Genomic DNA, 18,200 nt, shown 5'->3' on the forward strand with positions numbered 1-18,200 from the left:
TTGTGGCAGGGGTGTGTGATGTCTCCATGGTTGTTTAATTTGTTTATGGATGGGGTTGTTAGGGAGGTGAATGCAAGAGTTTTGGAAAGAGAGGCAAGTATGCAGTCTGTTGTGGATGAGAGGGCTTAGGAAGTGAATCAACTGTTGTTCGCTAATGATACAGCACTGGTGGCTGATTCATGTCAGAAACTGCAGAAGCTGGTGACTGAGTTTGGTAAAGTGTGTGAAAGAAGAAAGTTAAGAGTAAATGTGAATAAGAGCAAGGTTATTTGGTACAGTAAGGTTGAGGGTCAAGTCAATTGGAAGGTAAGTTTGAATGGAGAAAAACTGGAGGAAGTAAAGTGTTTTAGATATCTGGGAGTGGATCTGGCAGCGGATGGAACCATGGAAGCGGAAGTGGATCATAGGGTGGGGAAGGGGGCGAAAATTCTGGGGGCCTTGAAGAATGTGTGGAAGTCGAGAACATTATCTCGGAAAGCAAAAATGGATATGTTTGAAGGAATAGTGGTTCCAACAATGTTGTATGGTTGCGAGGCGTGGGCTATGGATAGAGTTGTGCGCAGGAGGGTGGATGTGTTGGAAATGAAATGTTTGAGCATAATATGTGGTGTGAGGTGGTTCGATCGAGTAAGTAATGTAAGGGTAAGAGAGATGTGTGGAAATAAAAAGAGCGTGGTTGAGAGAGCAGAAGAGGGTGTTTTGAAATGGTTTGGGCATATGGAGAAAATGAGTGAGGAAAGATTGACAAAGAGGATATATGTGTCGGAGGTGGAGGGAACGAGGAGAAGTGGGAGACGAAATTGGAGGTGGAAAGATGGAGTGAAAAAGATTTTGAGTGATCAGGGCCTGAACATGCAGAAGGGTGAAAGGCGGGCAAGGAATAGAGTGAATTGGAGCGATGTGGTATACCGGGGTTGATGTGCTGTCAGTGGATTGAATCAGGGCATGTGAAGTGTCTGGGGTAAAACCATGGAAAGTTGTGTGGGGCCTGGATGTGGAAAGGGAGCGGTGGTTTCGGGCATTATTGCATGACAGCTAGAGACTGAATGTGAACAAATACGGCGTTTTTTGTCTTTTCCTAATGATACCTCGTGCGCATGCATGGGGGATGCTATTTCATGTGTGGTGGGCGGCGACGGAAATGGATGAAGGCAGCAAGTATGACTATGTACATGTGCATATATGTATATGTCTGTGGTTCTCAGTGAATGTAGGTTTGTGGCAGGGGTGTGTGGTCTCCATGGTTGTTTAATTTGTTTATGGATGGGGTTGTTAGGGAGGTGAATGCAAGACTTTTGGAGACAGGGGCAAGTATGCAGTCTGTTGTGGATGAGAGGGCTTAGGAAGTGAATCAACTGTTGTTCGCTAATGATACAGCACTGGTGGCTGATTCAGGTGAGAAACTGCAGAAGTTGGTGACTGCTTTTGGTAAAGTGTATGAAAGAAGAAAGCTGAGAGTATATGTGAATAAGAGCAAGGTTATTAGGTTCAGTAGGACTGAGGGACAAGTTAATGGGGAGGTAAGTTTGAATGGAGAAAAACTGGAGGAAGGGAAGTGTTTTAGATATCTGGGAGTGGATTTAGCAGTGGATGGAACAATGGAAGCGGAAGTGAATCACAGGGTGAGGGAGGGGGCAAAGGTTTTGGGAGCGTTGAAAAATGTGTGGAAGGTGAGAACCTTATCTCAAAGAGCAAAAATGGGTATGTTTGAAGGAATGGTGGTTCCAACAATGTTATTTGGTTGCAAGGCATGGGCTATAGATAGGGCTGTAAGGAGGAGGGTGGATGTGTTGGAAATGAAATGTTTGAGCATAATATGTGGTGTGAGGTGGTTTGACTAAGTAATGAAAGGGTAAGAGTGATGTGTGGTAATAAAAGAGTGTGGTTGAGAGAGCAGAAGAGGATGTGTTGAAATGGTTTGGTCACATGGAGAGAATGATTGGGGAAAAATTGACAAAGAGGATATATATGTCAGAGGTGGAGGGAATGAGAAGCGGGAGACCAAATTGGAGGGGGAAGGATGGAGTGAAAAAGATGTAGAGTGATTGGGGACTGAACATACTGGAGGGTGAGAGGCATGCAAGGAATAGGGAATTGGAATGATGTGGTATACTGGGGTTGACGTGCTGTCAATGGATTGAACCAGGGCATGTGAAGCATCTGGGGTAAACCATAGAAAGTTTTGTGGGGCCTAGATGTGGAAAGGAAGCTGTGGTTTTGGTGCATTACACATGACAGCTAGAGACTGAATGTGAACAAATACGGCGTTTTTTGTCTTTTCCTAATGATACCTCGTGCGCATGCATGGGGGGATGCTATTTCATGTGTGGTGGGGCGGCGACGGAAATGGATGAAGGCAGCAAGTATGACTATGTACATGTGCATATATGTATATGTCTGTGGTTCTCAGTGAATGTAGGTTTGTGGCAGGGGTGTGTGATGTCTCCATGGTTGTTTAATTTGTTTATAGATGGGGTTCTTAGGGAGGTGAATGCAAGAGTTTTGGAAAGAGAGGCAAGTATGCAGTCTGTTGTGGATGAGAGAGCTTGGGAAGTGAGTCAGTTGTTGCTCGCTGATGATACAGCGCTGGTGGCTGATTCATGTCAGAAACTGCAGAAGCTGGTGACTGAGTTTGGTAAAGTGTGTGAAAGAAGAAAGTTAAGAGTAAATGTGAATAAGAGCAAGGTTATTTGGTACAGTAAGGTTGAGGGTCAAGTCAATTGGAAGGTAAGTTTGAATGGAGAAAAACTGGAGGAAGTAAAGTGTTTTAGATATCTGGGAGTGGATCTGGCAGCGGATGGAACCATGGAAGCGGAAGTAAATCATAGGGTGGGGGAGGGGGCAAAAATCCTGGGAGCCTTGAAGAATGTTTGGAAGTCGAGAACATTATCTCGGAAAGCAAAAATGGATATGTTTGAAGGAATAGTGGTTCCAACAATGTTGTATGGTTGCGAGGCATGGGCTATGGATAGAGTTGTGCGCAGGAGGGTGGATGTGCTGGAAATGAGATGTCTGAGGACAATGTGTGGTGTGAGGTGGTTCGATCGAGTAAGTAATGTAAGGGTAAGAGAGATGTGTGGAAATAAAAAGAGCGTGGTTGAGAGAGCAGAAGAGGGTGTTTTGAAATGGTTTGGGCATATGGAGAAAATGAGTGAGGAAAGATTGACAAAGAGGATATATGTGTCGGAGGTGGAGGGAACGAGGAGAAGTGGGAGACGAAATTGGAGGTGGAAAGATGGAGTGAAAAAGATTTTGAGTGATCAGGGCCTGAACATGCAGAAGGGTGAAAGGCGGGCAAGGAATAGAGTGAATTGGATCGATGTGGTATACCGGGGTTGATGTGCTGTCAGTGGATTGAATCAGGGCATGTGAAGTGTCTGGGGTAAACCATGGAAAGTTGTGTGGGGCCTGGATGTGGAAAGGGAGCGGTGGTTTCGGGCATTATTGCATGACAGCTAGAGATTGAGTGTGAACGAATGGGGCCTTTGTTGTCTTTTCCTAGCGCTACCTCGCACACATGAGGGGGGAGGGGGATGTTATTCCATGTGTGGCGAGGTGGCGATGGGAATGAATAAAGGCAGACAGTGTGAATTGTGTGCATGGGTATATATGTATGTGTCTGTGTGTGTATATATATGTGTACATTGAGATGTATAGGTATGTATATTTGCATGTGTGGACGTGTATGTATATACATGTGTATGGGGGTGGTTTGGGCCATTTCTTTCGTCTGTTTCCTTGCGCTACCTCGCAAACGCAGGAGACAGCGACAAAGCAAAATAAATAAATAAATAAAAAATGTATATGTATGTATACATTGAAATGTATAGGTACGTATATGTGTGTGTGTGGGCATTTATGTATATGCATGTGTATGTGGGTAGGTTGGGCCATTCTATAATCTGTTTCCTTGCGCTACCTCACTAATGCGGGAGATGACGATTAAGTATAATAAAAAACTAAATAACATACACACATATACACACACATATATACATATGTACACATTCATATATGCTTGCCTCCATCCATTCCCAACAGCACACTGTCTCACAGGAAATAGCACAAATGCATGAAGGAAAAGCAAAAAGATAACATATGAATTCATTTCTTTTCCCCCACATCCAATCACAACCCCTTGTGTCAATGAGGTAGCGCCAGAAAACAGACTTATCTTTTCACCACAACTCTCTCACTAGGCATATCACACAGTCCAAATTCCCCTACATCTGCCATTATATCATCAATCACATTTAACAATCCTCCAAAATATTCACTCCATCTCTTCATTTCATCACTACCTGTTATCACTTCCCCTTTTGCCCCTTTCACTGATGTTCCCATTTGCTTTATTGCCATTTTGCACATTAGTTACCTCCTAAAACATCTTCTTCTCAAAAAAAGTTTATTAATATTCTCTCACCCCATCTCTCATTTGCCCTCTTTTTCAACTCTTGCACCTTCCTCTTGACTTCCTGCTGCTTTCATTTATGCATCTCCCAATCACTTGCATTCCTTCCCAGTAAGTACTAATCAAAAGCTTCTCTTTTCTCTTTCACGAGCAACTTTATTTCTTTATCCTACCACTCACTACCCTTTCTAATCTACCAACCTCACACCTTTCACATGTCTTGTACATGCTATCACTGCTTCCCTAAAGATTACCATTCCCCATCCACTCCCCTCACTTCTTTTGCTCTCACCTTTTGCCATTCTACATTCAACCTCTCTGGGTATTTCTTCACACAAATCTCCTTTCCAAGCATACTTACTCTGACTGCTCTCTTCTCTCCGACAATGTTTCCTCTTTTTCAAAAACCTCCACAAATCTTTGCCTTCACCTTTACAAGATAGTGATTGGACATCCCACCACCTAACCCTCTCAGCACATTTACATCCAAAAGTCTCTCATTTACATGCCCATCAATAAATAAGTAATCCAATAATGCCCATTGACTATCTTACTTACATATATATACTTCTGTATATCTCTCTTTTTAAACCAGTTATTCCCAATCACCACTCTTTTTTCATCACACAAATCTGTGCTCTTCATTTCCATTCATAACACTGAATATCCGATGCAAACCAATTATACCCTCAACTGCCACATTACTTACCTTCACATTTAAAGCACCTACGACTACTACCTGGTAAGTGTAATATGAACACTCACCATTATCCCCTTTGCCTTTGTACAATGGCATTATGCATGCATTCTGCCAACCTCAGGCACTTCCCCATGACCCATACATACACTGAATATCCATATGAACCAATCAACAACCCAGTGTAGCCCTTTCTTAATATATTCAACTGCAATATCATCCACTCCAGCTACCTTACCATGTTTTATCATCCACAAGGCTTTCACCACTTCTTATCTCTTCATCAAACCAATCTCCTTGACTCTCTCACTTTGCACACCACCCTGATCAAAGCATCCTACATCTGCCACTCTATCATTAAACACATTCAATAATCCTTCTAAATACTCACTCCATCACTACCTGTTATTACTTTCCCCTTTGCCCCCTTCATCAATATTCCCATTAGTTGTCTTGTCTTTCACATATTTACCTCCTTCCAAAACATCTTTTTATTCTCTCTAAAGTTTAATGATACTCTCTCTCAGTTGCCCTCTCTTTTCAACTCTTGCATCTTCCTCTTGACCTCCTGCCACTTTCTCTTGTACATCTCCCAGTAATTTGCACTCCTTCCTTTTAAGTACCATCCAAACACCTCTCTTTTCTCTTTCATTAGCAACTTTACTTCTTCAACCCACCACTCACTACCCTTTCTAATCTCCCCACCTTTCTCATGCCACTTGCAACTCTTACACATGCCATTACTGCTTCCCTAAATATCTACCATTCTTCGCCCACTCCCCTCACTTCATTTGTTCTCACCTTATATATGATGGACAGTTCCACTCCATACTCTTATATATGATGGTTATTTCCACTCCATACTTCTCAGACAGTTGCTCTAAGGATACACCTCAATCAAGTTTCTACAGTAACTCCACTTTCTTCACTACTGATAATGACTACCAAGTGCTTGTTCTTTTTCTCACTGTTACCTGTAGGTGGTATCTACAACTCAATTTGACAGTTAATGTATATTTACAGCAAAAAGCATAAAATAAGCATACAAATATCAGAGAATGAGACCTGTACTGACTGGGAAGTTCATTTTTGGTTTTTGGAGCTTTTCCGTTTTTGAAATTTTGGATGATGGATTCTCAACATATAAACTGTGTCTTGCCTTGAATAAGCAAGAACTTTGTGTCTTGCCTTGAACAAGCACGAACTTCTCTCAGAAATTATAAACAAATATAACAATATACACTTATACTTTTTCACTTACAGGCTGGGGAAACTTGTGTTCCTGCTCCTTCTGTGGATAACCCTCTTTAAGGTAATCAGACATGTTATTTCTGATGGCATGTTGGACAGATCTGTTAGGATGAATTAAAAAAATGAAATAGAATATAAACACATGTTCATATACTGAACACATTTGTAGATTTATATTATTACTATATCATTTTGCTTTGTCGCTGTCTCCCACATTAGCAAGGTAGCGCAAGGAAAGAGACGAAAGAATGGCCTAACCCACCCCATACACATGTATATACATACACGTCCACACACGCAAATAAACATACCTATACATCTCAACGTATACATATATACACACACACAGACATATACATACATACACATGTACATAATTCATACTTGCTGCCTTTATTAATTTCCACCGCCACCCTGCCACACATGAAAATAACAACCCCCTCCCCCCTCATGTGTGCCAGGTAGCGCTAGGAAAAGACAACAAAGGCCACATTCATTCACACTCAGTCTCTAGCTGTCATGTAATAATGCACCAAAACCACAGCTCCATTTCCACATCCAGGCCCTACAGAACTTTCCATGGTTTACCCCAGACACTTCACAAGCCCTGGTTCAATCCATTGACAGCACGTCGACCCCGGTATACAACATCGTTCCAATTCACTCTATTCCTTGCACGCCTTTCACCCTCCTGCATGTTCAGGCCACGATCACTCAAAATATTTTTCACTCCATCTTTCCACCTCCAATTTGGTCTCCCACTTCTCCTCATTCCCTCCACCTCCGACACATATATTCTCTTGGTCAATCTTTCCTCACTCATTCTCTCCATGTGACCAAACCATTTCAAAACACCCTCTTCTGCTCTCTCAACCACACTCTTTCTATTACCACACATCTCTCTTACCTTTTCATTACTTACTCGATCAAACCACCTCACACCACATATTGTCCTCAAACATCTCATTTCCAGCACATCCACCCTCCCCCGCACAACTCTATCTATAGCCCACACCTCGCAACCATACAACATTGTTGGAACCACTATTCCTTCAAACATACCCATTTTTGCTTTCCGAGATAATGTTCTCGACTTACATACATTCTTCAACGCTCCCAGAACTTTTGCCCCCCCCTCCTCCACCCTATGAGTCACTTCCGCTTCCATGGTTCCATCTGCTGCCAAATCCACTCCCAGATATCTAAAACACTTCACTTCCTCCAGTTTTTCTCCATTCAAACTTACCTCCCAATTGACTTGTCCCTCAACCTTACTGTACCTACTAACCTTGCTCTTATTCACATTTACTCTCAGCTTTCTTCTTTCACACACTTTACCAAACTCAGTCACCAGCTTCTGCAGTTTCTCATACGAATCAGCCACCAGTGCTGTATCATCAGCGAACAACAACTGACTCACTTCCCAAGCTCTCTCATCCACAACAGACTGCATACTTGCCCCTCTTTCCAAAACTCTTGCATTCACCTCCCTAACAACCCCATCCATAAACAAATTAAACAACCATGGAGACATCACACACCCCTGCCACAAACCTACATTCACTGAGAACCATGCACTTTCCTCTCTTCCTACATGTACACATGCCTTACATCCTCAATAAAAACTTATCACTGCTTCTAACAACTTGCCTCCCACACCATATATTCTTAATACCTTCCACAGAGCATTTCTATCAACTCTATCATAGGCTTCCTCCAGATCCATAAATGCTACATACAAATCCATTTGCTTTTCTAAGTATTTCTCACATACATTCCTCAAAGCAAACACCTGATCCACACATCCTCTACCACTTCTGAAACCACACTGCTCTTCCCCAATCTGATGCTCTGTATATGCCTTCACCCTCTCAATCAATACCCTCCCATATAATTTCCCAGGAATACTCAACAAACTTATACCTCAGTAATTTGAGCACTCACTTTTATCCCCTTTGCCTTTGTAAAATGGCACTATGCAAGCATTCCGCCAATCTTCAGGCACCTCACCATGAGTCATACATACATCAAATAACCTTACCAACCAGCCAACAATACACTCATCCCCTTTTTTTTTTATAAATTCCACTGCAATACCATCCAAGCCCACTGCCTTGCCGGCTTTCATCTTCCTCAAACCTTTTACTACCTCTTCTCTGTTTACCAAATCATTCTCCCTAACCTTCTCACTTTTCACACCACCTCGACCAAGACACCCTATATCTGCCACTCTATCATCAAACACATTCAACAAACCTTCAAAATACTCACTCCATCTCCTTCTCACATCACCACTACTTGTTATCATCTCCCCATTAGACCCCTTCACTGAAGTTCCAATTGATTCCCTTGTCTTACGTACATTATTTACCTCCTTCTAAAACATCTTTTTATTCTCCCTAAAATTCAATGATACTCTCTCAGTGGAAATGAAGGAAACTACCTTGAGGACAACACAGAGAAATAAAATGGCATATAATGAAAGGATATCTCATAAAAGTATCATTTAAACTGGAACAAAGCAGCACAGGGTTCTATGACAGGTCCTAAAACTGATGTAATTTTAGAAATTCAAAAGCATTTCTAGACAGAGGCCAAAGGAAGAAGAGGAAATAACTAAAAAGACGTATGGATTAGGGGGCTCTCGAAACGAAGGGAAGACCCACTAAAGCAAAGGTGTAGAGAAAAATAGGGAGGAACTTGAATTCAGAACTAAGCAGTGTAATATGAGAATAATCAAGACTAAACTCAACATAGAAGTCTTTCTTTAAGGAAACACTAGAATTTTAAGAGACAATGGAAAACAATATACCATTCAATCTAAACTGAGGGAAATATTGGATGAAAACATTTACTTAGTAATTCTAATTACATCTAAGACTTCAAGTAGGTATTAGCTGTCTCAAAAGACTCTTTAGTGTGAATGAAGACGAAACAATTACAATTATATGTAAGCCTTCAAGCTGGTATGTGCTACCTCAGCGAGTCTTTAATGAGAATCAATCAAAATCATATTAATCAAAATCAGCCATCTAGGGAAAGTGTTGTCAATGCAGAGGGCTTCCTTGTACCACATGGATATTGGTATTGCACCTTCTATATGGGTTATTTCTCCATCCATCCACCTACAACGGCTCATAGAGAAAAGCCAGTTCAGCACACCTCTACATTCACTTATCAGACCAGAGACAGGTCCTGTAAAACCAATGGCATATCTTATCATACTCTGATGTGTTTCTTGTGAAATATACAACTTCACTGAAACCTTCTGAGGCCATATGGTAATGGAGGTTCCAGTGTAGGGCTGGTGAATAAGCTTGGTGTTGGTCAACATAAGCAGGTAAAATGTATGCTTCCACAACAGTGCACAGATTTTCTGTGCAACCAGGATAATCAAATGGAACTTAGTTCAACATGAAGGTGACTCCCAGATGGGAAATTCTAATGAAAAAAGTAACATGGACAGCAAATCCCTTATGGTTCAAGTGAACTGGCCTGATATGTGGTAGAAAAGTGAGGTTCCACCTCATCAGGCTCAATTTCAAGGTATTCATATGACAAAGGGTATAAAACCTTAGTCCCAGCTGTATCTCAACTCCACAAGTTCCTCATATACTTGGGCTAATGGAAAAGTGAAAAACACAATGAACCATCGAGGTCCATGGTGGTCAACAGGCCAATAGGTGTGAAAAACACTACACTGAAAATGACAATTTTCCTCTCACAAGCTCTATGTAAAAGGGCAGACAGGCCACACCAAAAAACCAGTTCATATACCCTGACACAGCAAGGGAGGGAGAGGGGAAAGAGGAAGAGTGGATCATGGTGGAAGATAGGGGTATGAGAGGTCAGTGACAAGAAAGATGGGGTGGAGGAGGGGGTTATGTGCAGTGAAGTTTGTAAGTTTATTTAGACTTAGCAACAAATCTATACCTGCAGGTACTATATTAAATACACCAAATTTTTTTTCTATCATATCTAAACTTTTTTAAAGTATAATTGCTGCTTCTATACACCTAATTCCCAATGCCTTCAAAACTAGTCTATCAATTTTTTAAGTCCATGAGATACTCATGCTGGTCATGATAAACTACACACACATTGTTCTTGTTATTTGTTTGCCACACATACCTGTGTTCACATACTCTTGTATTTAAATCCTAAGACATCTCTCCTTATACAAAGTACATGTTACTGCAACCAACACATGGGAGTTGTTCACACCAGCCCTATTGTCTTCATCACTGCAACCAACTTGTTTGGTGATTTCCTTATCCTATTGTGGTACTGTCCCCTTTTAGGTGGACAATTTTCAAAGATTCATCCTACTCTTTTGGTGTGCTAAGATTTTCATCTCCTTCTTCCTATATTCACTATTGATATGCTGAGTGAACTTAAGCTTTATGTTGAATTCCTCCCTTCTGACAGGTTTATTTGCCTGTTCAAGAACCTTGTGGCTACATATATCTATTTCAAAGGTTACCCAAGTGGCTTCCGTTGATGTCTTATTTATATTTACACATTCCTTTAACTTTTTTCATTTCTCCACTTGCTTCAGTTAAATCCACTGCCTGAAGTGTTTCCCGAATTCTTTCCTCCACATTTGGTAGGTAATTTTTCCTCAAGCCCATACACCATTACTAACGTAAGCCTGTTCACCTTCCTCTGCATGGCTTACCTTATCTGCATAGTGACTCATCTTTATGTTATCTCCTGAAGTCTGGCAACATCCTCCTCTTTATCCCTTACCTAAAATTTGTACTTCTATCATTGCATAGCTGTTTGGAAGCTGCAGCCCACAGATGCAAATACCCCCAACAACCTGGCTGGTGTAGTACACTCTGTAAGAACTTGTCTAGGGAACTCTTAAACTTAAAAATGTTTTAACGGGAATCAGTAAATGTAAACTACACACATAACACCTACAGCCTAGCTGGGTAGAGTACACTTTGTAGGTACTTGTCCAGGGCACTCTTAAAGCTTAAAATGGTCTCATGGATTTTTTGTAGGAATTAATATCTGTAAAGTAAAGCAGTACATTAATAAATACAGTATACAATAAGTTTATTTCCACATTCATATGTACACAACTTATTAGAAACTACTGTGGTTAGTGCTAAAGGTGGTGAGGCAAGATAGTGGCAGGTGAAAACTGAATAATAGGAGACGGTCATAAATCAGCATATTCCTCGCATTTTTTAGTATATTCTCACTAATCCAGACATACTAACATATTCTACTTTGTCTGGCAAGACCTGGCAAAATGCAAGTATGTGTACATAATGCATCCACATGCCCAAGCCAGCATTTTGAAACCAATTCCTAAATCAATCCAGTCAATCAGAGATGCTATAAATACTTTCAGATATCAAGAGAGACTTTTGGATGTTAATGTGCTGAGAGGTGCAACTGGAGGGATGTCTGATCATTATCTTGTGGAGGCTAAGGTGAAGATTAGTATGGGTTTTCAGAAAAGAGGAGTGAATGTTGGGGTGAAGAAGGTGGTGAGAGTAAGTGAGCTTGGGAAGGAGAACTGTGTGGGGAAGTACCAGGAGAGACTGTGTACAGAATGGAAAAAGGTGAGAACAATGGAAGTAAGGGGAGTGAGGGAGGAATGGGATGTATTTAGGGAATCAGTGATGGATTGCGCAAAAGATGCTTGTGGCATGAGAAGAGTGGGAGGTGCGCTGTTTAGAAAGGGTAGTGAGTGGTGGGATGAAGAAGTAAGAGTATTAGTGAAAGAGAAGAGAGAGGCATTTGGACGATTTTTGCAGGGAAAAAATGCAATTGAGTGGGAGAAGTATAAAAGAAAGAGACAGGAGGTCAAGAGAAAGGTGCAAGAGGTGAAAAAAAGGGCAAATGAGAGTTGGGGTGAGAGACTATCAGTAAATTTTAGGGAGAATAAAAAGATGTTCTGGAAGGAGGTAAATAGGGTGCGTAAGACAAGGGAGCAAATGGGAACTTCAGTGAAGGGCGTAAATGGGGAGGTGATAACAAGTAGCGGTGATGTGAGAAGGAGATGGAATGAGTATTTTGAAGGTTTGTTGAATGTGTCTGATGACAGAGTGGCAGATATAGGGTGTTTTGGTCGAGGTGGTGTGCAAAGTGAGAGGGTTAGGGAAAATGATTTGGTAAACAGAGAAGAGGTAGTAAAAGCTTTGCGGAAGATGAAAGCCGGCAAGGCAGCAGGTTTGGATGGTATTGCAGTGGAATTTATAAAAAAAGGGGGTGACTGTATTGTTGACTGGTTGGTAAGGTTATTTAATGTATGTATGACTCATGGTGAGGTGCCTGAGGATTGGAGGAATGCGTGCATAGTGCCATTGTACAAAGGCAAAGGGGATAAGAGTGAGTGCTCAAATTACAGAGGTATAAGTTTGTTGAGTATTCCTGGTAAATTATATGGGAGGGTATTGATTGAGAGGGTGAAGGCATGTACAGAGCATCAGATTGGGGAAGAGCAGTGCGGTTTCAGAAGTGGTAGAGGATGTGTGGATCAGGTGTTTGCTTTGAAGAATGTATGTGAGAAATACTTAGAAAAGCAAATGGATTTGTATGTAGCATTTATGGATCTGGAGAAGGCATATGATAGAGTTGATAGGGATGCTCTGTGGAAGGTATTAAGAATATATGGTGTGGGAGGCAAGTTGTTAGAAGCAGTGAAAAGTTTTTATCGAGGATGTAAGGCATGTGTACGTGTAGGAAGAGAGGAAAGTGATTGGTTCTCAGTGAATGTAGGTTTGCGGCAGGGGTGTGTGATGTCTCCATGGTTGTTTAATTTGTTTATGGATGGGGTTGTAAGGGAGGTAAATGCAAGAGTCCTGGAAAGAGGGGCAAGTATGAAGTCTGTTGGGGATGAGAGAGCTTGGGAAGTGAGTCAGTTGTTGTTCGCTGATGATACAGCGCTGGTGGCTGATTCATGTGAGAAACTGCAGAAGCTGGTGACTGAGTTTGGTAAAGTGTGTGGAAGAAGAAAGTTGAGAGTAAATGTGAATAAGAGCAAGGTTATTAGGTACAGTAGGGGTGAGGGTCAAGTCAATTGGGAGGTGAGTTTGAATGGAGAAAAACTGGAGGAAGTGAAGTGTTTTAGATATCTGGGAGTGGATCTGTCAGCGGATGGAACCATGGAAGCGGAAGTGGATCATAGGGTGGGGGAGGGGGCGAAAATTTTGGGAGCCTTGAAAAATGTGTGGAAGTCGAGAACATTATCTCGGAAAGCAAAAATGGGTATGTTTGAGGGAATAGTGGTTCCAACAATGTTGTATGGTTGCGAGGCGTGGGCTATGGATAGAGATGTGCGCAGGAGGATGGATGTGCTGGAAATGAGATGTTTGAGGACAATGTGTGGTGTGAGGTGGTTTGATCGAGTAAGTAACGTAAGGGTAAGAGAGATGTGTGGAAATAAAAAGAGCGTGGTTGAGAGAGCAGAAGAGGGTGTTTTGAAATGGTTTGGGCACATGGAGAGAATGAGTGAGGAGAGATTGACCAAGAGGATATATGTGTCGGAGGTGGAGGGAACGAGGAGAAGAGGGAGACCAAATTGGAGGTGGAAAGATGGAGTGAAAAAGATTTTGTGTGATCGGGGCCTGAACATGCAGGAGGGTGAAAGGAGGGCAAGAAATAGAGTGAATTGGAGTCATGTGGTATACAGGGGTTGACGTGCTGTCAGTGGATTGAAGCAAGGCATGTGAAGCGTCTGGGGTAAACCATGGAAAGCTGTGTAGGTATGTATATTTGCGTGTGTGGACGTGTGTATGTACATGTGTATGGGGGGGGGGGGTTGGGCCATTTCTTTCGTCTGTTTCCTTGCGCTACCTCGCAAACGCGGGAGACAGCGACAAAGTATAAAAAAAAAAAAAAAAAAAAAAAAAAAGTTAATGTAAATGCCTTTGTATATTGCATTTCATTTTGAATGAAGTAATGTTGGATGCATAAAAACAATACTTATAACCTTTTTGTAGGTCTGGTAGAATTGAGAATAAAATTTTGTACTATAATTGCTGGATTTTCATCCAGAAATCAGAGCATGGTTCCTAAACAAAATTTTCATTAAAGCAAAATTCTACAAAGTGGATATGCATCAATTGGGGTATGAGTCAAATGAATTTCACATGCCTCTCTTCTACCCATGTTTTCGTACAACTGTAATCTACCTGTAGTACTAAGGAATCTTCGCTTAATAAGTCTTACAGTTTTTGTACTGCCAGCATATTTACTGATAATGCTGATGACACATGTGCCTATGACATTAATATCTATCACATATAATGGAGGTCAAACACATATCTAGACCTGCACTCATGCCCATTGGAAAATGCCAGTTTCATGAGCACTGCAGGAGCCCCATGGAAGGGATGATGATGTTAGAAGGTAAGACAAGGTCTCATAGGTACAAATATCGATTTCTGCTGGACTCAAATAGTCACCAGTCCCCACTGTGATTTATACTGATGGGCAACTTTATTAATGCATAAATATTGAAAAATCTGATAAATCTTGACTGCTATGGTAAGATGGGTGACGTTTTTAAAGGTTAACTTTTTGTGTTACTCTTCATTCAATTAATCCTATATTTTCCCAAATCCCCATCACTCTAACCAATATTGTTCTATTCGATATGAAATAAAATGAAATTCTTAGAAATTACAGACCGCCACTGTTGTGCAAATTTCTGACTGATAAACGCCCATTGTAATATAAAATCACTTACTGTTTACAGCAAATTGTAATGTGGTCAAAATGGACCTTTACCACCTAATCTACATGAATACCCTAGGGCTTTGATAACATATTAAATAAGTGTAGCAAGTACCACAACTGTTGTAGAAACAGTGCTCCCTCGTCTGGCCTCGTACAGATATAACAGAGGCCAAGATGGTCATGCATCAGTGCATGCTAGTAGCAAGACCTAATGTAAGGTGATGGGGATGGCCCACATCTGCCACTACTGACACTTCACCCCATACTTTAGGCTGGTAAATATTAGGGATCGAACTGTCGGTGACATTAGAGTAAACTGTCGGCGATATTAGAGAATAAACTGTCGGTAAGGGCAGATGTTAGGGAAGTGCATGTCGGTAAGATGTAATATGTTGATGAATATGAGAAGAGGAACCTTGGGGCCCCTGTTCTAGCAGCGACACAGGAGGAATGCTGGGAAATATCTGGTAATGAAGTGTCTGTAGACGGCTGGGTTGGTATATGTTGGGGTGAACTGTCGGCAACAAACTATCCTGGGAGCAAAATGCCGGCATAAGAGAACTGTCTGTAAAGGCTTATAGTCGGTAAATATCAGGGGACAAACTGTGGGTTGGAAGGCCGAAATGCCACTAAATATGAGGGAACAACCCGCTGGTAAGGGGCTGTGTCAGTAAATACTGGGGGGACGAGAAGTGGTCCTGCCATTCATGGTGGATAATATGGTATACATACCTTGAAAATCGTCGAGAAGAAATCCAGTGTTGATTTCTGTCATCGCCAGTGAAGAGGGATAGTGAATACTTAACATGGCAGTTCATAAAAGCATATATTCGAATAGACTGACAGAAGCTTAGTCGAAAGGCCATTGTAAATACCTCCCAAAACAAAGTTTTTTCGAAATGAATTTCCCTTGCTTTCTCTTAACGTCTTTCTTAGCCTCCGCAAAATATGATGACAGAGAAATGCACGACTTCACTCATTCCCATTCCTCCTATTTCGAGTTTCAGCCAACTATCACCTTAACTATCACGGTGTGGAGGTTCACCAGTGTGAGCCACCACCGTTAGACTGGCTCAGGGAGGCTGACTCGTGCAGCAGCAGCAGGTGGCCAGGGGAGGCACTGATCAAGGATCAGCTAAATGAAAATGAATGTAATTATCAACGGACATCATCCTTGGTTGTGACTGGCAAGCAAACATGCGGTCATATTTGGTAAGGAGATAGACAGCATGACTTGGATGCCATGAAAATAGTGCATACAAACTGCTATAGCAGATCCATCGTCCTAGATATGTAAGTGTAGTATGGGACGTGCATGATGTTTGTTAGTGTATTTTGGCAACTATTTGGCATCTGTGAATCGCCTGTTATTTGCCCACTTCTTTATTTTCCCTTATGGCACCTGTTACATCAAGCCAGGAGAGGTACCTCCTTCAGTTAATGAGGTAAGGTTGATTGGTTTACTAGTTTAACCCTATACTATGCCTACATGGCGATGGGTTCAGGTCCATAATACAATTCTAAACAGAATGTAAATGTAATAAAAGAATGTAAACCTTTTCGCCATTTAAAAAAGAAAATATGAGGCCAAATCTATAAGTATACTATCAAAGAAATAAAGAAAATACCTGACCCACCAGTACCGACTACTCTGTGTGAGTACAAGTTTGTTAAGGTAGGTTACATCTAGGGCCCGGCTGGGGGAACTGGCTTAATAGCCCTAAATGCCAGTCTGGATTAGAGAAGGATGGCATGAAGCATATTAACTCGTCCCCTGCATTAACCACACCTTTTAATCAAAGAGGTTCCAGGTTACTCGATTGTCGTACACCCAAAGTGCTTACTTATCATTCTGTGAAATGTTTGGATATAGAGCATATTTAAGGTTTGATTTATATATATCCATATTATGAGAAATATCCGTCAAGAGCCTGCCTGCTACTGCCATTTGATGTAGATTTGTAACAAAATAATATTCCTCTCAAGCAGAACGATGGTTAAGTAGAGGCAGGGATGATACTTGGTGGGACACCCCTTGGAGCATATTCATGTGGGACCGCAGGGGAAATCAAATGAGGTAGGAGGCCAATAAATGACATGGTCCCATGCAAAAAGCATCCCATTTCCATAGCTACAGCTTCTATATCTGGCTTTTTTTTTCCCCATCCATTTCTGCAACATTGGCGGTCTCAATTGTAGCCTTCCCTCAGCTGAACACCAGCTGATTACCTCCTTCCCTGATCTGATACATCTCTGTAATCCAACTGTCCACGGCTGCTTCTCTTACTATCAGATCCACAGCTATAATCTTTATCATCCTTTCCGTTCCAGGGGTGAAGATGTGCCTAATATAATGAAAAATATAGACTATTCGCCTTGTGGATCTTGGTCTCTTTGATGCCATCTGGCTCAAAATCTACCCTTATTTGTTCTCTCTCTCTCTCTCTCTCTCTCTCTCTCTCTCTCTCTCTCTCTCTCTCTCTCTCTCTCTCTCCTGTACATCTTGCCACAAGCTGTTTTCTTCTAATCCACGTGCTGAGATCCTCTGTCCAGCGTTCAGGGGTTTCCACAACAAGGCTTGGAACTAACCGGGACTATCCTGGTGAAGCGGAGGCCTTTTCTTTTTCTCTTCCTAACGATCATTTACATAGGAGCCCTCCCACTACACATACACCATTTTTGCCGCATAGGGTCTTTTGACCATAATCCTACTGGTCACATCCATCCTCCCCACCCTCGAAAACGCCAATTTTGGTACTTTGTGAGAGCTCAATGGTTATCCCTGTGCAGCTTCTTTATAGACTTTCCCTGGGATGGTTGCTGCTTCACTGGAGGGGATGCCTTGTGCTGTGCTGAACGCATAGTAGAAGTTTATCTTGGCTGCGATGAAGGCCTACATCCCATTTTCTTATTGTTTTTATCGTTGGCCATGGTTTGATGACTGCTCTGAAGCCATCAGATGGAGGCCTACATCCCATTTCTTAACTGTTTTTCTCTGTGCTCATGGTTTGATGACTGCTCTGAAGCCATCAGGGACGGTGCACGCCGGACCATGGATGGACCTCTTCCATACCCCAAGAAACCCACACTAAATTATGCTCGGAATCATTGCAGGGATAATATATGAATATACATACACAC

General features: G+C 41.7%; 1 protein-coding gene across 2 annotated transcripts in view; it reads right to left on the minus strand.

Annotated features, from left to right (window-relative positions):
- The window catches only part of LOC139757871 (leucine-rich PPR motif-containing protein, mitochondrial-like), a 147,777-nt gene extending 131,538 nt beyond the window's left edge, over nt 1-16,239 (minus strand). Inside the window, exons 1-2 of one of the 2 annotated variants that reach the window (XM_071678792.1) lie at nt 15,792-16,239; nt 6,358-6,460 (exon numbers count right to left, since the gene is read on the minus strand). The gene's annotated coding sequence lies outside the window, so the exon portion shown is untranslated. The remainder of the gene's footprint in view (nt 1-6,357; nt 6,461-15,791) is intronic. The other variant, XM_071678791.1, reaches the window with a different exon arrangement.
- Between the last annotated feature and the right edge of the window lie 1,961 nt (nt 16,240-18,200).

Source organism: Panulirus ornatus, chromosome 28 (assembly GCF_036320965.1).
Source record: "Panulirus ornatus isolate Po-2019 chromosome 28, ASM3632096v1, whole genome shotgun sequence".
Lineage (NCBI taxonomy): Eukaryota > Metazoa > Arthropoda > Malacostraca > Decapoda > Palinuridae > Panulirus > Panulirus ornatus.